Consider the following 22,482-nt stretch of genomic DNA (forward strand, 5'->3'; position numbering starts at 1 on the left):
ATGGGAGCTAGTAAATCTAGGGTTCTATCACTTCCAGTTATAGCTAGTAAATTGAAAGTTGTAGGTTCCCTTGTAATATAAATAAATAGTCCATATATATCTTGTGGTCTGTTGACTTGATGTTATATGTTAATGCTTTTGATACTAAATTGTAAGAAAAAGGGGAAACATTGATTCACCCCGCCTCTTAGTATTACCAAGAAAAGAAATGATGGAAATTATCATTTTGGGTTTTTTAACAAAGAGATCAATAAGACGAGTACCTCATATGGGCTATGAGATTCCAAAATGTTGTCTTTATGATGACGATTCAATGTTGAGGGAACGAAGAGGGATTACCTCTAAATTCTTAACTAGGCTAGATGGAGTTCTCGAGTATGGATGGGTGGATGGTCCTATATGAATCCCCTCCTAAGTACTAATAAAATGAACTCAAGGCTTATCCAAGGTAAGAGGGAAGAACCATATGATATCCTCATTCAACACAAATGAAACCATACAAGCATGGTCATAGGGAGAAATGAAAGACTTGTATACCTTAATGTTCCTCTCAAGTGAAACACGGTGTCATTCTTAACCTTGTAGTAGCTCTTTTCTTTAGCACACCTAAGAAAATTTCATGTCTTGCAATATCTTAGAACAACAACTAGAAAAAATAATGGAAGCACAACATATGTCAATAGGAAAATCTATCAATATCTCTAGCAAATGAAAATGAGGAAGCTCCTTCATTATATAGATAAATATCCTCCTTAATACAGTGAGCCAATACCATGTGTTAGCTCAAACCATCAACTAAAACACTGATCTCAAGTTAAAGCCATGAACAAATAAACACAATTAAAAAATAATGATAATTATGATGCATAATGAGTGAGAAATATTAAGCAATATTAAGTCTAAAAAATAATATACACCCAAAATAATACCTTAAATCAAATCATCAGTTCTCTATAAGTCAAACAAGTCAGACCTAAATCCCCAAATGGAAAAAAACTTGGATGTGTCACAAATTCATATGCTATTTACCTCAAAAATATTTATTCAAATCCAAACAACATATTAATAAACTGTTCACAAGTTTTTCCAACCCAAAAAAAAAACCAAACAAACAAACAAACAAACAAAAAAACAAACATATTAATAAGTTCACTTTCATTAAAATTCAACTTCTTTTTATTTAAAATTTAACACATATATTAAATTGACTTTTTACTAATATCTTTTCTTTTGAATAATATAATTTTCCTTCGACTCTTCAGATTCAACATGAATTTTAAGTAATATTAACAATAAAATACCATTTTTCAACCCTTATTTTTTAATAAATGCTAAATATTGTAAAATATGTTTTTATTAATTATAATATTTATAAAAAAATTAAATATAAAAATAACATGACACTTAAAATTCTTCAAATTTTTAATAAAATTTATCAATTCAAATACCACTTTAAGGGACAGCTACTACATATCCCTAACGATGTTGTAAATATATCAAAATATCCCAACAAAGAATAAGAAATACGCCACCAAAAATACACTGAAATTTAAAACATATAATCAGCAAACAATTGATGGAAAGGGAAGAAATGGAACAACAGTAAGGACATGTCCATAATAAATGTTTGTAGGAGGATTAGTTTGCTACCTAAGCATGTAGTGATACACCATGAAGGAACCATTATTTGTAACCTTCGATACCTTTGAATATGATCTGCATACCATGCTGAGGCTGGAGAGTAAACATAGTGACGGGAGCATGCTTGTACGCAGATGAAAGGCAGAATGAGAACGAGAATGAGAATCTCTGTAATAGCTAACACAGTCTTGGCCTCCAACACGGCAAAGTTTTGGCCAAGAAGGCCAATACATGTTCTTGGACCCACTGGGTGAGTGGCTGCCCTTGAAGGACCATCTGCAAATCTTTCTAGCTTAAACATGTTTCTAGCCTCTGAACTTCTCATTGTGATGCACCGACAAAATTGATAAACTCATCTGCGAAAACAGAGAATAGTCAGTGGGTTAAATGCGAAATAACCCAGAAATCGAAATATATGATAGTTGTGTGAAGTAGTTTCCTGATCCATCGCATTGATACTGGTTAATGTACTGAGATTTTAGACTCTCATGTGCTTTATTTCTAGGAATAATTAAAAAATAAAAGTTTTATTCTTAATTATTTCTAAAATTAAATCAATATAATAATTTGAAAAATGAATACATTAACCAATATCACTAAGGTGGATCCAGAAATATTTCACACAACACAAATGGCAGAAATCTCAGATCTATAACATATGATAGTTGCAGAGTTGATTAGTATTGTGTTAATTAGGCCTACTGTCATCTACTCAGCTATTTGATTCCATTGCTGAATGTAATTTGATTCCATTGCTGAATGTAATCGTGTTTAGGGATGGAATTTTAAAAGAAATTTGTCTGTTTGTGATGTATTTGATTTGCTCACCAAATACAATTAAAAACTTTTATCAACATTCTAGGTTAAAATGTTATAAAAAATTGATGTCTACTTCAAATTTGAAATTCCTATCTTAACTGGTTACTACCTTCAAAAGTCAAGATTTAACTAATGTAAAAATGTAAAAACCAGATTTAACAAATGGTAATTACCAAAATGATTGTAACCGTGATTGTAAAAGTAAAAGTGATTGTAATCTTCTTTTGATAATAAAAATATGTTTCCCTAACAAATTGTCAAAATTTTACATATAAATTTTTGTATACTATTGAATTTGTTCCATTATTTCTGTGATTAAACACGAGAGAGATTCTGAAATACTAGTTTAAATGTTTAAATTGATTTTTCAATTGTACATATAAAATTTTGTATACTATTGAATTTGTTCCATTATTTCTATGATTAAACACTTGAGAGATACTCAAATACTAGTTTAAATGTTTAAATTGATTTTTCTTTTTTCCTTTTGTTTTTGGGTCAGAATGGCCATCTATTTTTCTTTTTTCGTTTTTTTGGTGAGAATGACCATCTGATGAAAACGGAGCTGCACACTCAAGGACAGAACTCAGGGCCAAGAATCTTTTACGAGGCCAGTTTTCTATTTAATTTGGAAAAATTTTAATTACACCTTAAACTTTTGTGACCCATATTTTGTGACCCTTAAATGAATGAGATTATCTTTAGGATTTAAAATTTTAATTTTTAAATCAGAATTAAATATATAATTTAAAAATCTAAACAAAGCAGATATCCCTGGTCTGCTTGGTTATGTACGGAGTTAATACTGGTGTGGCTGCGCTTTGGTTCCATGATATATCATTGTTGATTCACATTTCTATTCAGTCTGAAGTGATGAATCTTACAAACGAAAATGATTTCTGAAGTTTTTGCTGACTAAGAAAAACCCCAAAAAAATGGAATATGTAAAATGAAATGGAAAAATTGTCCTTGCTGTGTTGATTTATTTGAATGGACAAACAGTAACACCGTCTATGGTTAATATGTTTTATAGAGACAAACATGAGAAAAGAAAAGAACATTCATTCAAAACTGAGAAAAGTGATGGAATACATACTGATTTCATCCTGCTAAGCATGTCTGCATCTGGTATATCTGTGCCACAAATACTGTTAACTTCTTTCCTTAATATTTCCTGCCAATTCAGGTTTATCGCAAGCAAGAATACTGTCCAGGTTAACAGATTGGAAGTAGTCTCATGGCCTGCAAAGAAAAATGTTTTGCATTCATCCATGATTTCGGCAATAGTTAACGTTAGATTTCTTTGATTGCCACTCAATTCCTTCTTGTTGGCAACCATCATGATTCCAAGCAGGTCATTTTCATAGTCAACATGAGTGGTTAAGCTTGTTCCGGGCTCCAGCCTACTTTGAATTATAAAATTTAGGACATTTTTAATCCTTCTATCAATCTGCCACGCATACCTGTTCTTGCTTGTAGGAATATTCTGAAAAAAACCACGGAATACATACCTGTTCTTGCTTGTAGGAATATTCTGAAAAAACCCACGGAATATAGGCCGTATTGTTGCTCTTACTCCCGTCGGGATAAATTTGTCCTCTTCCTCTATTACCATATATGGGATATTTCAGGAAGTGAGCTTATAAGTCCACAATCCTTAATTATAAGTACTATGAAGCATCATACTTGTACAAAAGCTCTATGAACTGGTAGACCCTTATGCAAAAGTAAAATATCCAAGGATTATGGCACTCGCCCATAGAAAAGCAGCACCCAAAGGATGTTAAAAGAATACATAAACGGAAGTACACATGAACCTGCAGTGACATGCAAAACTATATAATTTGAAGATAAATATACTGTAATTACTGGCTTCCTGGGATGAAGATAGATTGCTCAGCTTTAGCAGCCATTTCTAGTAATTCTCTCTGCAATTGAAATACTTTTTTCCCTTCTTTGTAACCACTACCGAATGCAGTGTGGGATATGATGTCTACTGTTAATGCCCTAAACTCTTTATGAACATCAATTTCTTTGCCATGAGAGTCTGCCTGAGCCACCATCTCTTGCCAATTCTCGAGCATGGTTGAAGTGCAAGCAGCCATTCTCTTCACCATTGTCTGTGATTGGAACATTTGAAGTTAGCTGAAGTTAGTAGCATACTCTACAAGGCTCCAAGTGTCAGGAAGTCTCTAACAAATAGTCTTGATATTGCAAATCCTTGTTCAGCTGAGATAGGCAAATTCACAGCATATAAAATGTAATTGGACATGCTAGAGGAAAGCACTCAAAATTAAGAATTCAAATAGCCGTGTATAAAATTTTCTCCAATAAGTCTTTTCAGTTTTAATGAATTTTAGATGGCTTAACTCCATCCTTGTTAGACACCACGTTCCCACGGTGGCTTGCAAGGTCTGCAGCAGCCTCATATTTTCAAATTATAACCATAGATTAGTTGTTTCTCGGTGTGTGCATCTAAGGAAGCGCTTTCCTTGTTAGACACCACGTTTCCACGGTGGCTTGCAAGGTCTGCAGCAGCCTCATATTTTCAAATTATAACTAATCTATTCTCGGTGTGTGCATCTAAGGAAGCGCTTTTGTTAGTCTGTAGCATGTTTATGTTCAATAATCCTAGACATATAAGATGATTCTATAGTGCCACAATCTCCAATTCATTATTCTAGAAACTGTTATAGTTGTTCATCCATTATCAAATCTTATTATACTCCTACAGTGATTCATTTTAGGTCATTCCAAGAGTCCAAACCTTAATTTTATCAATATTGAAGGCAGGGTTTAGAATCCTCCTGTGATTAACCCACTTCAACCCTCTTATCGAGACCAGCCCCTGACCCAACAGAGGCAGCGTAAGAGGCTTGAGGGTTGGCTTGTCATAGTTCCCGAACTTGCTTGAGAAAACTTCTTTCATTAGTTCTGTGTCAGCAATGTACAGGGGTTCCACCCCAGTAGAAAAATCTCTCCCCTAAACACAAACAACCAAACACTGATCAGAAATCTGTTGGGGATTTTTCTGTCAAAATCCCAAAAACAACATAAACTCGACACAGAGACAATGCTCTGTTTTGCTCTAGGATCTTAGCAGAGGGAAGCTTAAAAAAAATTCTGAGCAGAACGAGTTTCACACATGAAAACAAACTCTGCATTCATCAATAAAATAACTGTTGTTACACTTTGATTTTTCTCACGCTACTCCGTTCTATTTTTACATCGCACTGCTGTGCATTACAATACTCATTTACACTGCTGTGTATATTTTCATACGCGCTGCTGCGTATGCTCCTGCTTTCTCTCCTCTTCACTTCGCACTGCTGTGCATTTTTTTCTCAAAATTACATTGTCAACAAAAAACATTACATATATATATATATATATATATATATGACAACAAGAAAAACTTACTTCATGTTTTTTTTTACTTACCATGCTCCATAAAGGAAATAATAAAAATTAAATGCTTTTACCAACTTTTACTTGTGCCCATTCTCCCGTGAAATAAAATTAAAAACTTCACCAAAACTTACCAACCCACAGTAAATTGCATTTACTGTTTTACCGACATTTACTGGCGGTAACTGAAACTTTTACTCCAGTAAATTGCATTTACTGTTTTACTGACATTTACTGGCGGTAAGTGAAACTTTTACTCCACGTCAAATTCATTGGCTGCTTGTACTTCAACCATTGACTTCATTTATATCGCATCGTAGAAATCGCATTTGGCAGAACACAAAAGTGGAGCACACACACATTAGTGCGATTTGGGATATGCGATCGGATTGCATTGCACCATCGCAATCGCAGAAATCACAGCACATAAGGGAGGGTGACAGAGTGTTTTTGCGATTTGCGTTTTGCGATAGATCGCATCGCAAATAAAATAAACCTACACTTGAAATTATATTTCAACACTCCCCTTTGCGATTTGCGTTTTGCGATAGATCGCATCGCAAATAAAATAAACGTGCACTTGAAATTATATTTCAACACTCCCCTTTAATTTCAATTGCTGGGTTATCAATCATACCCAGACATTTCCTCAAATACTCAAAACGTTTCTGTCCCAAAGGCTTGGTCAAAATGTCCGCAACCTGTTCCTGAGTGTTGCAATGTTGTAAAACAATTTCTTTGTTGTTCACCAATTCTCTGATGTAATGGAACCTTGTATCAATGTATTTCGTTCGTTTGTGAAACACAAAATTCTTGGACAGGGCAATAGCTGAGCTATTGTCACAAAAAATAACTGTTGCTTTTGCTTGCTCTTGGCCTAAGCTCCTCAACATTTTTCTCATCCAAACTGCTTGACATGCTGCTGCTGTAGCTGCCACGTACTTTGCTTCTGTTGTAGACAACGCCATGATTGGCTGTTTCTTAGAAGCCCATGAAATTGCTCCTAAACCCATGTGAAAGACATAACCGGATGTGCTTTTCCGATCATCAACACTTCCAGCCCAATCGCTATCGGTGCAGCCAACTAAATCCGAACTTTCTGAGAAGGTATATAAAATGCCAAATCTTTTTGTACCTTTGACATACCTCAAAATCCTTTTTGCTGCCTGCCAATGTGCCTCTTTTGGCCTCTCCATGATCCGGATTTAAACAAGAACGCAACAAATTACAGAGATAACCATATACACAAAGATGCAGCGGAAATATTACTTCATTTCATTAATGGAAAATACTGAAATATGCTTACAGACAGAAATGAAAATAAACTAGCTAGGGCGATGGTAGCTTATCTCTGAGAAGAGATGTGATGGCTACATGCCTCTAAACTGTGTTACAATGAAGCTCGAAGGCCTATTTATTGTTGAGAAACAATGGAAAAACCCTTAACGTTCCAAAACCTAACCCTAGGAGATGAAACGCCAAACTGTGGGCCCCGTTTAGGGGTAAGTTGGTACATCAACTTCCCGGGGTCGTAACTTTGGCATCTGATCTCCGTTTGACACGTACAATAGCTCATTAGAAAGATCTATCCGAGCACTATCATTGTTGGAACGGGAAACACCAGTCCATTCTATGGACTCGTGTTGCCCCCGGATTCCCCAAAAAACGTCGTTTAGGGCCTCAAAACGGCTCCGGAAGTTCAGGACCCGAAAAACTGCTAAAAATAGTAAGTTGTGCTACAATTAAGGAAACTGAAAATGCTAAGAAAGACAATGGTGGGGGTCCAGGTGGACTTGGCAGGTGGCCACCAATATCCACCTGGATCATTCCTCCCCCCTTAGGAAGCAATGGTCCCCATTGCGTTGAGCTCCTCCATGAGATGAGGAAACTTCTGCTGAACTTGTTCCCTGGTGAGCCACTTGCCCTGCTGAAGGAGTTGGCCCGCTTTGACAACTCGATACAGTTGGATATTCTGTTGGCGAGTGTTCTTGATCTGTGTGTCCATGATCCGATCAGTTGCAGCTTGTTCCATGCAATCTGGATTTAATTCTGTGGGTTTGAGCTGTTCTGCAATGTCAGATGTGTCTAGCAATGGTGGAAAGGATGGCCGAAGGCGGTCCACATTGAATACTGGGTGCAGGCCAAGGAATGGGGGAATGATGAGCTCAAATGCATTGTCTCACATAGCCTTAGTAATGGTGTAAGGACCATATCGGAGTGGTCTCAATTTCCGATAGGCTCCAGGAAGGCGTTCCTTTTGCAAATGCAACCAGACTTTGTCACCCACCTGAAACTTGTGTGGCACCCGATGTTGATCATGTCGCTGCTTGTACTTGGCATTTGATTTCTCAAGAATGTCATGGACCTGCTGGCGAATATGTTGGATGCGCTCAATGAATCTGGTGGCCTTATCTGTTTCGGACTGGATGTGAGCTGAATTCATGTGAGTAGCTGCAAGTGGCATGGCCACATCAATGGGGCATAGTGGCTGGAATCCCAAACCCACCTGAAAAGGGCTATGGCCAGTGGAGCTGTGAAGAGCTCGGTTATAGCTGTGCTGAACGTAAGGGAGGCTCTCGTCCCATGTGCGTGGATGCTTTGAGTTATACATACGCAGAATGTGCACAATCATCCTATTGACAACCTCTGTCTGGCCATCAATTTGAGGATGGAAGGCTGTGGACTTCGTGAGTTTGGTGTCCAGCATTGACCAGAGACTGGACCAAAAGGTGTTGAGAAACCGACTGTCCCGATCTGAGATGATAGACTGTGGGATCCCAAAGTGCACCCACACTCGTTCAAAGAAGAGTTTAGCAGTGGCTTCTGCTGTGATATTCTTCTTGCAGGCCATCATAATGGCCATCTTTGAGAACCTGTCGACGACTACAAAAACACAGTCATTTCCATGCTTAGTGGAAGGAAGGCCTGACATGTAATCCATGGAGATGGATTCCCAAGGTCGACTAGGGGTAGGCAACGGGGTATAGAGGCCTTGCTTCTTAATGGTCGGTTTGGCAATGGCACAGGCAGTACATGATCGGATGTACTTCCCAACATCTTATCGAAGATTCGGCCAATAGAAATAGTTTTGCAGTACTGCCATTGTTTTCTCGACCCCGAAATGCCTAGCAGCCCAACTGTAGTGTTCTTCCCAAATCATCTTGGCACGCTCGCTTGAAGGAACACAAAGGTGACCGAGGTGGCATAATAGGGCATCTTGGAGGTGAAAATCTGCAACCTGCCGACCCTCCAAGAGTGTCTGGTATGTGTGGCCGAATTCTGGGTCGCTTTTGTAGAGAAGTGGCCAATCAGAAGTCTCGTGCCCACAAGAGTTGAGCACGGTGGTTAGCGCCATGATCGGTGGTCGACTGAGGCAATCTGCAACATTATTGGTGCTGCCCTTTTTATACTTGATATTCAAGTGAAATTGTTGCAGGTATGTAGACCACTTCTGATGGCGATCATTCTGCAATTTCCCTTGGGTCTGTATGAACTGCAGAGGTCGGTGGTCTGTGTGGATGACCGTTTCCTTCCCCAAAATGTAATGCTTCCATTGTCGGCAGGCCTGTACAATGGAATACATCTCTTTATCATAAGTGGGGTACTTCCGGACTGTGTCTGAAAGTGTTTCACTGTGATATGCCACTGGATGTCCATGTTGAGTAAGGACTGCCCCAATAGCATAGTCAGAGGCATCTGTCTCGACCTCAAATGGTTGTTGTAAATCTGGTAACGCGAGCACTGGTGTCGTGCAGAGGCGATCCTTCAACTCCCTGAATTCCTTCTGTTGAGATTCAGACCAAAAGAATTTTGCTTTCGCCCCGCCCTTGGTGACTTGACTCAAGGGCCAAGAAATATGAGAAAATCCCAACACAAACCTGCGGTAGAAGTTGGCAAGACCTAGAAAGCTGCGGAGCTCTGTTAGAGTGGTTGGAGAGGGCCAATCCCGAATGACTTGGACCTTGGCTGGATCGACATGCACCCCCTGTTCATCAATGATGTATCCCAGATACTGAACCTCGGTCATGCCAAAAGTGCATTTCTCCAAATTGGCACATAGCTTGTGTTGCCGCAGTGTTTGGAGAACCTGTCGGATGTGTTGGAGGTGCTCTTCCCAACTCTGGCTGAAGATCAGAATGTCATCCAAGTATACTACTACAAAGGAGTTGGTGAATGGCCGCAAGATGTCATCCATTAGCCTCATAAAGGTTGCAGGAGCATTTGTCAATCTGAAAGGCATGACTAACCATTCGAAGAGGCCCTCCTTGGATTTGAAGGAAGTCTTCCACACATCTGAGGGTTCAATTGGTACCTGGTGATATCCTGACTTCAGATCGATCTTGCTGAAATATTTCGCCCCCTTTAGTTGGTCTAGGAGGTCATCAATCCGTGGGATCGGGTACCTATTACGGACAGTGATCTTGTTCAGCGCCCGATAGTCAATACAGAGTCTCCATGTCCCATCCTTCTTCTATACCAACACTATCGGGCTCCCACAGGGTGAAGAACTCGGACGGATGTGACCTTTCTGCAGGAGCTCCTGAATCTGCCTCTTGATTTCATTGTTCTCCAGAACGGAGCGTCGATAAATTGGTCCATTGGGTAGCGGCGCACCTGGGGTCAGATCGATGGAGTGCTTGACTTGACAGTGCAGAGGAACCCCTGCCGGGGAGGTGAAGATGTCTTCGTACTCCTCCACAATCTTGTCCATCTGTAGCTGCCGTGCAGAGGGACCCCGTTTGGAGGCCGCGACCACTGTCTTCTTCTTCCCTTGAGGGCGTATCATCGGGAAAACAAATTTCCTGGTTTTGGAAATGATCTTACTGCATTGTTTTGCAGTAATCAAAGAGATGGCGGCAGGTGGTGCTACCTCTGGTATCCTGAACAACTTATTTCCCAATGTAATAATAACAGCACAGGGCCTTGATTCATATACAGCATGTCGCTTCCACAAGTATGGTTGTCCTAGTAATACGTCACAAACTTCAAGGGGAGCAATGTCACACAATACCTCATCCGTGAAGGGCTTGATGTTGTATGGAAGGCGACACTGCTGGCTCACGCGAAGATCTCGCCCTTGGTGAAGCCACCCAATGGTGTATGGTTGTGGATGTGCTGTGGTCGGTAAGCCCAACCGCTTCACGACCTCTGCCGAAATGAGGTTCTTTTGACTCCCGCTATCAATAATGAACTGTATCGGGGAGCCCTTTACCCACATCTGGGAGTGGAAGAGACGCTCCTCCTCCTCTGGATTTCAGGTTCATTTTTCTGGATCTTTGCGATAGCAACAGTGGCGCTGGGATCCGCATCAATGATCTGCTTCCCTTTTTCATACCCCTTATTAGGTTCTGACTCAGAGTCAGAACATGCATCTGATTCTGAAACCTTTAGCTCAGCCACCAGTGACTGCTTGGCCCGACACTCACTTGTGTTGTGAGTGGAGCTCTTATGGAACTCGCACCATTTTCCAGTGTCCTTTCTCGGCTTCGCAGCGTTGCTCTTTGCTTGCAGCTTCGACTGGTTGTCTTGGGCTGTCCCGCCTTGGCGTTGTCCTTTGTTCTGTGGTTTAGGGGCACCTTTCCCCTGCTTTGGATTTGCAGATCCAAAGTCTCGCTTCTTTTGTTTAAACTTCTGCTCGACCTTGACGGCATACCGGTATGCTGCGCCAAGCGAGGGGATGTTTAGGAACTGTATTTCTTCCTGGATGTACTTGTGCAGGCAGCCACGGTATTTGAGTATCAAATGTTTCTCCGAATCCTTGATACCCAACTTTGTGCGAAGGGTATGGAAAAGATTGGTGAACTCCGGCACGTCTTGGTCCCTTCCCTGCCGCAGCGTGGTCCACTTTATGTATTCCTCCTCATAGCTTCCGACAGGGTAGTACTGCTCCTTGATGGCATCCCGGAATGAATCCCAGGTGGGTGCGGCTGAAAATAGTGAGCCAGTACTTTCATCCTTCTGCTCGCAGTAGGTTTCCCACCAGTCCTTGACGTGGGGGGCTGCTTTGAGAAGAGCAAAAACAATCTTTTCCCGACTCGAAAATTCATGAACAGAAAAATAACCCTCTAGCATATTTAACCATTTATCTACGGCATCGGTGTCTATCTGACCCTCGAATATGGGGATTTCAAAATTAAATTGTACCTTAAAGGGTGTGGCATTTCCAGAGGAGCTGCTGGAAGCCGATGCGCCGCTTCTAGGTAGCCGCTGAAGGATCTGCGCAAAGTTGTCCATCATCGCGTTCCGTTGTCGCTCGAGCACTTCTTCGAGCAAGATTTTGATGGGATCTCCTGCCCCCTCGTCTTTCTTCTCGTCCGCCATGGGAGGCCGTCGGGATTTGCGAGGCTGGTCTTGCAAAGGTTCAACCAGTTCAAGCCCTAACTCCTTATATCCCGACCTTGTTGGGGACATGCAAAGAAAAACAGAGAAAAAACAGACCGCTCTGATACCACTGATCTGGATTTAAACAGGAATGCAACAAATTACAGAGATAACCATATACACAAAGATGCAGTGGAAATAATACTTCATTTCATTAATGGAAAATACTGAAATATGCTTACAGACAGAAATGGAAATAAACTAGCTAGGGCGATGGTAGCTTATCTCTGAGAAGAGTTGTGATGGCTACATGCATCTGAACTGTGTTACAATGAGGCTTGAAGGCCTATTTATTGTTGAGAAACAATGGAAAAACCCTTAACATTCCAAAACCTAACCCTAGGAGATGAAACGCCAAACTGTGGGCCCCATTTGGGGGTAAGTTGGTACATCAACTTCCCGGGGTCGTAACTTTGGCATATGATCTCCGTTTGACGCGTACAATAGCTCATTAGAAAGATCTATCCGAGCACTATCATTGTTGGAATGGACAACACCAGTCCATTCCATGGACTGGTGTTGCCCCCGGATTCCCCAAAAAACGTCGTTTAGGGCCTCAAAACGGCTCCGGAAGTTCAGGACCCGAAAAACTGCTAAAAATAGTAAGTTGTGCTACAATTAAGGAAACTGAAAATGCTGAGAAAGACAATGGTGGGGGTCCAGGTGGACTTGGCAAGTGGCCACCAATATCCACCTGGATCACTCCATGAATCTGGAAATCAAACTAACAGCAAACATTATGTCAGGCCTAGTTGCAGTTAAATACATAAGGCTGCCAACTATGCTCTTATATAAGCTAGGATCAAAATCCTTGCTGCTGTCCTCTTTGCTGAGTTTTAATCTCATTACCGTGGGATTGTTTCCTGCTTTGCATTCTTGCATATTAAATCTGCTCAACACTTCATTTACATATCTTGCTTGAGAGATAAAAATTCCATTTTCATTTTGATCTACTTCTATTCCTAAGAAGTATCTCAGCAAACCCATGTCAGTCATTTCAAATTCCTCTTTCATGACTGATTTCAAGTTTTCAATGAGGTAGTCATCATTACCTGTAAAAATTACATCATCAACATACAAGACAACAATTAAAATCTTGCCATCCTTTTCTTTGATGTAGACGGTGGGTTCTCCCTCACACTTGTCAAATTCATTTAGATAGGAGTCTATTCTACTGTACCACGCTATTGGTGCTTGTTTCAGCCCATAAAGAGCTTTCTTCAATCTGCACACTTTGTGCTCTTGGCCTTTCTTCTCATAGCCTATAGGTTGTTCAATGTAAACCTCCTCCTTTAACACTCCATTTAGGAATGTCGGCTTCACATCCATTTGGTAGACTTTCCATTTGGTTTATGCTGCTATGGACATCATTGCTCTCATGGTTTCCATTCTTGCAACCAGTGCAAAAGTCTCCTCATAATCTCTCCCATACTACTGCTTGTATCCCTTGACAACCAGCCTTGCCTTGTATCTTTCAATTTTTCCTTTAGCATTGCACTTGGTCTTATAAACCCATTTAACTCCAATGACTTCTTTACCTTTTGGTAGCTCAACCAAATCCCATGTCTTGTTTCTTTTTATGGCATTCATCTCCTCATCCATAGCTTCTATCCATTTCTTGTCTTTAATTGCATCTTCGAAATGAATAGGATCATCAACATGACAATACAAGGAAAATAAGGAATTCATTCCTTCATTATAAATGTCACTTAAATTTCTAAACTTCTTACCTCTTTCACTCGGTGTGCAAGTGCTTGAAGACGCACTTGAATTTCCTCCTTGTGGTGTGCTTGGAGAAGCACTCTCATTTCTCCTCAAGGGTGTTCCTTGCTGTCCTTGTGTTGGTGCTGCTGTTTGGGGATGTATTTCTACCATCTCCTCATCATCTTCATCATGAGACAAACATTTTTTAACATTAACTGTTTTCTCTATTCTTCCATCCCAGGCTTCCTTCTCAATGAACTGAACATCTCTGCTCACAAAGAACTTCTTGGTAGATGGGATATACAACCTGTAAGCTTTGGATTCTTCACTGTATCCAATGAATATACATTTCTCCCCTTTGTTGTCCAACTTCCTCCTTAGCTGATCGAGAATGTGTGCATAGGCCACACATCCAAAAATTTTCATGTGGGTGACTCCTTGCTTTCTCCCACTCCATGCTTCTTCAGGCACTTTGTTCATCACAGCTTTTGTAGGACACCTATTCAAGATATATACTGCACAGTTTATGGCTTCAGCCCAATAATCATTTGGCAAATGCTTTGCCTTCAACATGCTCCTCGCCATATCCATGATGGTCCTGTTCTTCCTTTTAGCAACTCCATTTTGCTACGGGGTGTACCTTGCTGTGAATTGCTTGTGAATTCCATTTTCTCTGCAAAAACATAAAAAATCTTTGGAGATATACTCACCTCCTCTGTCTGTTCTCAAGACTTTAATACGCTGCCCACTTTGATTTTCAACAAGTGCTTTGAAATTTCGGAATTTTTCAAACACTTCTGATTTGTTCTTCAAGAAATAAACCCATGTCTTTCTTGTAAAATCATCAATGAATGTTAGAAAATATTGGCTGCCTGCTAAAGATGGGGTTTGCATTGGTCCACATAAATCTAAGTGGACAATCTCTAAGGGTGTTTTTGCCCCGATGCTTTTCCCTAAAGGAAAACTTTCTCTGTGTTGTTTCCCCAAGATGCAACCTTCAAAAAGGTTGTCCGGTTTCTCTATCAATGGTAATCCTCTTACCATTCCTTTTCTGTTCAACAAGTTAAGACCTCCAAAGTTGAGATGTCCAAATCTCAAGTGCCACAACCAATTTTCATCTTTTGGTTGCCTTTGGAAAGCCTCTTGGGAAACTGCTGCAATTACTTCTTTGTTTTTCAATTCTGCTCTTATTCTGAGAGGGAACATTCTGTTCCTCGTCATCCTCACTTCAGCAATACATCTTTTGCTGGGTGCAATATCCATGATGGTGCACACATCATTCTCAAAGAAGACATTGTAACCCTTTTGAACTAGCTGTCCAATACTCAAAAGATTACATCTCATTCCAGGAACATAATAGACATTTGCTATGGTTTTCTTTTCACCCTCCTTTGTAAATATTTGAACTTCTCCTTTATCCATAACAGAAATTTTGCTATCAGTCCCAAGTGTGACTTGTGACTTCACACTTTGATCTAAAGCAGAAAACAAAGCTATGTTTCCTGTCATATGGTTGCTGCAACCGGAGTCTAGAAACCATATATCTTCACTATTTGTTTCAGCCATATTACAAGCTAACAATACATTATCTTGGCTGACATTTTCTCTAGTAATATTTGCATTAGATCTATTATTCACATCATGCTGCTTCTTCCTACATTCACTGGCATAATGCCCATATTTTTTACAATAATAACATTGGACATTGGGTTTTTCATACCTTTGTCCTTGAGCATGATGTTGTCCTCCTTGTTGGCTGCTGCCTTGACCTTGGTTCTGATTTGGATTGCTGCCTCTTTCTTGAGCATTCGCTGGACTGTTCCTTCCACCTCTGTTTTGGCTTCTACTTCTTCCTCTCTTGTTTCCTCTGTCTTGACCTCTTCCTCTTCCAAAGGACATCTGGGTCTTGAAGGCTTGCTCTAGAGATGAGTTTTCATTTCTACTCAACCTCTGCTCATGTGTTATCAGTGATGCATGAAGCTCATCAACTAAAAAGTTTGAGAGATCCTTTGTCTCTTCTATGGTGGTGACAATCACATCAAACTTTGAGGGTAGGACCCTCAATATCTTCTCCACAATCCTCCTTTCTTCAAGAGTTTCTCCATGAGTCCTTATTTGTGTGACCAGTCCAATTACATGTGTGAAGAATGAGTCAATATTGTCTGACTCCTTCATGCACAGATTCTCAAAATCTTTCCTCAGCAATTGTAGTTTTGCTGTCTTCACTTTCTCCAGGCCTTGATAGGCTGTCTTGAGGGTTTGCCATGCTTCTTTGGATGTCTTAGCTACTGCTAACCTTGGAAACACGCTTCCATGCACTGCTTGATACAAGAAGAAGAGGGCTTTTGAGTCCTTGTTCTTGTAGCTCTTTAACAGATCCTTCTCTCCCTAAGTTAATCCATTAAACTCATTTTCATCTGCTGGTTGTTCAAAACCATCGTCAACTATTTCCCATAAGTCTTGGGAAGCAAACAAGGCTTTCATTGTTATTGCCCAATAATCATAGTTTTTGCCATCAAATAGTGGGAGTTGCATACCCATGCTATTGCTGGTGCTTGTGCCAGCCATTCTTGCACTACTTGACTATGCTTCAAATACTTCACTGTGTATTAAAATAACAGACTGTCTTCAATAACAACACAAAGAAAACTTGAGAAATACCTTGGATTCTTTTGCCTGAGACTTCACTTTGCTGGAGAAGTTTCTGCAGTAAGAATCCTTCCTTTATCTTCTTTGACACCTTCAAAGAGCCTGGACAAGCTCTGATACCACTATTGTGGATTTTTCTGTCAAAATCCCAAAAACAACATAAACTAGACATAGAGACAATGCTCTGTTTTGCTCCAGGATCTTAGCACAAGGAAGCTTAAAAAAAAATTCTCAGCAGACCGAGTTTCACACATGAAAACAAAATTTTCATTCATCAATAAAATAACTGTTGTTACAGACTTCTTCCTCTCTCAGAGGGATTACACAGGAACATTTGAGTTCAACACAAAAATTACTCTGTCTCAGCTTTTTAAATTAACACACTGCTGTGAAGAATTACATACATACTTTGATTTTTCTCACGCTACTGCATTCTATTTTTACATCGCACTGCTGTGCATTACAATACTCATTTACACTGCTGTGTATATTTTCATATGCGTTGTTGCGTTCTTCCTCTTCACTTCGCACTGATGTGCATTTTTTTTCACAAAATTATGTTGTCAACAAAAAACATTACATATATATATATATATATATATATATATATATGACAACAAGAAAAACTTACTTCACTTTTTTTTTACTTACCATGCTCCGTAAAGGAAATAATAAAAATTAAATGCTTTTACCAGCTTTTACTTGTGCCCATACTCCCGCTGAAATAAAATTAGAAACTTCACCAAAACTTACCAACCCACAGTAAATTGCATTTACTGTTTTACTGATATTTACTGGCATAAGTGAAACTTTTACTCCACGTCAAATTCATTGGCTGCTTGTACTTCAACCATTGACTTGATTTATATTGCATCGCAGAAATTGCATTTGGCGGAACACAAAAGTGGAGCACTCACACATTAGTGCGATCTGCGATATGCGATCGGATCGCATCGCACCATCGCAATCGCAGAAATCACAGCACATAAGGGAGGGTGACAGAGTGTGTTTGCGATTTGCGATAGATCGCATCACAAATAAAATAAACCTGCAGTTGAAATTATATTTCAACAAAATTGAATTCAAACTGTTTAGCAATCCTTTATTCAACCTTGACACTAATGCAAAACCCCAAACAACTGGCAGAAAGTATATGTTGTAGGTTCTAGCAGGCCATTGACTACCAGAGCAACGTATGAAAATAAAAGAAGTCTTTAAACAAAAGAGAATGAATGATAGAGAGAACCATATTTCTGACACCACTTACGGAAGTGTAGTGTGACTCGAGGAACAATGTCATGAGAAATATTCTGCATAGGCTGTTCAAGAGCCTCCCTGAAAAGATCTGCCTACTCTGGTCCGCTCCCGATGAATATCCGGTAAGATGGACCTCTTATCCCTTGGGCCATATAGGCCTTGTGGAACGCATAAGGCCTCCATATGAGGTCTCTAAAGAGATTGACAACTATGATTCCAAACAAAACAACTAAAATAGCAACCAATGCTTCAACACTGCTTCTAATCTCAATATCCATCCTCAAAACTGCATACTATACTGTACTATTACAGGGCTATTTCACTATGATTTCTTTCTAGCTCTATAGTTCTGTGTCGATGAAATGGTCAGAAAAATGAGCTACACGCTTCAAATTTATAAGCACACTTGGTGACCTTGTAATCAACTCTAAAGTGCCACAGTGACAACCCACTTTTGTTCTTTGGGTAGATAAAATAGTAACCTCAACTGCATGCCTACTAATAGTGTACATAAAAATGACAGTTAGCAAATCAGAGATCCTTATAAGTGGAACTATTCACCCCGTAATTGTCATTCCATGCGGCTTCATCAACAAGGTCGTTCATTTAAAATTTTATATGGATAGAGCTTACAGAGTTTAAATTGTCACATCAAACCATCCTATCAGGGCTTTCTTGCCGGATAAAAACTCAATAAAAAATCATATCATAGCTTTCAGTCAACTAAGCTCTGAGATGATCGTGTAATATCACATGTGCTAATTTAAGGTCGGTGTTTTATTGATGTTTTATTTATAACTTATTTTTTTTGTAAACTTGGGAGTGCTTTCACTATTTATATTACTGTCCAAAATCAAATTTTCCATTTGTTCTATGTGGCGTCCACCTACCCGAAGGAGACTAGGTAGCCACCTGTCACAATTAAAAGCTGTCCAAAATTTAAATAAGTGTTTCTCTACCAGCCTAACAACATTATCTATACTATCTATACTGCAATTCAATTTTAACAAGTAAAAGCTATTCGCCATGGAACTTCAACAAAACGTAGTTGGACCTCTATTTCACTCCTTGTCCTAGGATATTACTGGGGCTGGCGCTTTGGCATTGGAACCCAGCGTCTCGCTCCTCTTCGTATCTTGCATTGTTTGTTCAATTCTCCCCAGTGCTAAGTTGTTTCGATAAGTTTGGATCTGGACTGTCGCTATCGCCCTAAGGAGCTCTGCTCTAATGGGATCCTTCTCCTTGGTGTCCTCTTGTGCCTCTGAACCTCTTCTTGTTGCTTGTTCTCTATTGAGGGCCATAGCCTGGGTCACCACATTTTTCATGACCCAGTATTGTTGGATTGTTTGCTTGAAGAGTGTGTGCCGTTCGTGGGAGTTACTTGGGTCATGAACCATGTCCTTCCATTCTTCCATGGGAATGTCTTGGTTCCTTATGTTGTCATTCGGTTCTCGCTCCCAGCCAGCTATTTGGGCTCTCACCTCTAGTGGGTTTCCTGCCATGTATGCGTCGATGACGGTTTTCATGTGTTCTCGTCCTATCTTTCTCCCTCTCTTACTTTGCTCTCTGTTGAGACTTCTCACCCCCTCTGCAATCTTCTTTCCTGTGTCTCTCTCGCCCTTCCTGATCACTTCTTTTCCATCTCTTGCCATGTTGTCTTCGTCATTGTTACTATTTTCTTCATTCCATTTGCTAGCTTCCACTCTGTACTGGACGTATTTTGTGGTGAGACCTATCACATAACCATAAAAAGTATCAGTTTGTTGTTGGACTAACACCCAAACAATTTTTCACTTAACTGAGCCATGTTTGGTATCCCACTCAAGACGAGATGGCCTGAGATTTTTTGAGGTTCCTTTTAGATTTCCCCCCACTGTCTCATGGTTTCGAGTTTTGCTGACCCTCTCTTCTTTTACCCTTAGGTTAGTCTCGCTCTGTCGTCCGTCGCTCAGATAGCTCGACTGAGGCATCCACACAGGATCGCCACCAGGGTAATCTAAATTACTATTCTGTACTTTGCAGGGAAGCTTTGCCATGGAGAGCCTATCCGGGGGCCTAAACAGAAGGATCTTGTCCCTGTTCTCAGCAGCACCAGGTGAATTCCTTCTTTTTCCTCTTTTCTCTATCCTATTTATTCTATGTAACTCTCTATTTTTTCTCTCTGTTTTACTTTTGGAGTTCCCAACAAGATTCACAAGGGCCACAATTTCTCAAATTTCATTTCTTGAGGTTACCATGGTAGAATCCTCTCCACACTTGGTACCTACACCATCCTCTCCTAGCCTCAGGCACCACCTGACCAGAGCAAGCTTAATCAGCCTAGCATCCTTACCATGTTTGCTCATCTTTCTTCTACCTTCTCTTTTTTCTATGGGTGTCTTCTTTGGCACCAGTATTTTAATTTTATCATCACTCCTTGAGAAATCTATATTCTTCACCCAGCCAGGGTTCCAGGAGTTCTTGGAATCATCTCTAACAGAATCCTCACCTATCCTAGGCACTTTCCCTAGTCTTATAAATAAAGCATCCTAATTCTTATGAGGTTCAAGGGTAGTAGAGCAACATACCAACTATTAGAGTTGGCTCCACTGCTCTCCCGGACCGCGTCGTCGTTCCTCAGCCACATTTCTTCTCTCCTGCTCTCATTCTCGCCCTCTGCATGCAATGACCTACTGTCTCTTTTCCCTTATTTTTTATTCCCCTTCCCATTCTGTCCATGCACTTCTCTCTACCACTTGTCTATCATATTTACTCACTGCTCTGTTCCCTACATCATCACCTTATGATGATGACCCTCTATCCTTTCTCGCACTAGCTCTCATTATCTCTCGCTTGCTCTTGGTTGCTCTTGTCGCACATCCTCTTCCATCATCCTGCCACTTGCCAGCGTCCCCCTGCCCACACTCCCTCTGGCCCACCTTCCATCCTCGCTGTCTTCCTTTCCCGGCTCCACCGACCTGCTCTCAGGGTCTGCTCCTTCCCTACCCTATCCATCCACCTGCCCTTCCCCCTCTCCTCTCCCTCCACTTCCCAAGCTTATTCCTGTCCTTGCACTCGTGTGGACAATGCCTACCACTTCCCGGTCCCATCTCCACTGACCCACCTCCTCCACATTGCTACACCCCAATCAGGGGTTCTCCTCTTCTTCCTTGTCTTTATCTAGGATCTTTACTAAGTTCTCCATTTCCTCCATCTGAGATAGCTCTTTCGCTTTTATATCTAAAGTTTTTCCTACATCGCCACATCCCTAATTTTCTAGATTGTTTGTTGGCACATTGCCCATCCTTTGGACATGTGTATGGATGATATAGTTTATCTGTCTGATTAGCTTACTGATCTCTTGGACCAGCCATGCAGTTCCTCAGCTTTGGCTAATCTTTTCCCACTGTGTTCCTTGTTGTAGCTTCTTCACCATTTCGATCGCCATTTTTGAATCTCCTACCTGTAGCTTTCGTAATCACTCTCTTATCGCAATTTCCAGCCCTTTTTTCAGGGCATTAAGATCTGCTTCATTATTGGTCGCATTTCCGCAGTCCATATTGTAGACTCTAAGTGTCTTCCCCCTATCATCTATGAATAATCCTCCTATCCCCGCCTCTCTAGGGTTCCCTTTTGTAGCCCCATCAAAATTTAGTTTGATGAATTCCTTTGGAGGCCTTTTGAATTGGTTTTCTTCCTCTCCTTTGGTGGTATGGTGCTTCCACGAAGATGCATTCAACATACTGGGTTTCAGGTTCAGATAGTTCATTACCTTTTCTTCCTGTGGATTAGTTTTCCAATCCTCCTTGTACCATTTCTCTGCCAGTATAGTCTCTCGTATATTTTGGGTTATCTGGTTCCATTTTTCTGCTTTTTCTCTTCTTTCTTCTTTGAAGATCAGGTTGTTTTGTTCTTTCCATATTGCGCATAGGACAAATCCTAGTGAAAGTCTGCAAGCTCGGTTCAAGATTGTATTCTGGTACAGACTTTTTGCTAGTTATCTATTGTTGTCTTCATGTTATTTGGATTCCTGTCACTAATTCCAAAGAGTTGATGGTGTTGTTTCCACAGGTTATCGCTATATTTACAAGCATTGGTCAGGTGCTCCATTGTCTCTACCTGTTCTCGGCATAAGACGCATATCGAGGGACCTTGCATCCCTTTTTTTTGCAATTGATCCCATGTTAGTGCACGACCGTGGTGCAGGATCTAGATGAAGAAAGCGATCTTTAGCCATGTCTTTTCCTGCCATATGCTTTTCTAGGTATTTGTTTCTTGATGCCTGAGGTGTTCTGCTTGTAGTTGATAACCTTCTTTAATTGTAAACATTCCTTTGATCCTGTAGCCCCATCTTAGAATGTCTGTTCCTTCTTTTTTTGCTATTTTCCTGGTTTCCATTTCATTTTGTATAGCTTCCACTAGGGTGTTTCTAGTGCTTCTGGCCAATCCTATTTTTGTTTCCACTTTCTCTAGTATTCTCCTGGGTCTATGCACCAGAAGTTTTGCACTGTTTTTCCCTCTTAGACATTAGTGTATTGGTGGATTTCTTCTAGCTGAGGCTTGCTATTTAATTTTTCTCTCTGTTTCCACGCTTCTTCCCAGAAATTAGCTTTGTCACCTCCTCTGATTTTCTAGAAACTGTGA

At 40.4% G+C, this 22,482-nt stretch overlaps 1 pseudogene; it reads right to left on the reverse strand.

Annotated features, from left to right (window-relative positions):
* Positions 1–1,683: 1,683 nt before the first annotated feature.
* Positions 1,684–18,137, reverse strand: LOC149246899 (cytochrome P450 709B2-like; annotated as a pseudogene).
* Positions 18,138–22,482: the final 4,345 nt, after the last annotated feature.

Source organism: Pinus tabuliformis, chromosome 7 (assembly GCF_031772625.1).
Source record: "Pinus tabuliformis cultivar Carrire ecotype Pingquan chromosome 7, CPIR1, whole genome shotgun sequence".
Taxonomy (NCBI): Eukaryota; Viridiplantae; Streptophyta; class Pinopsida; order Pinales; family Pinaceae; genus Pinus; species Pinus tabuliformis.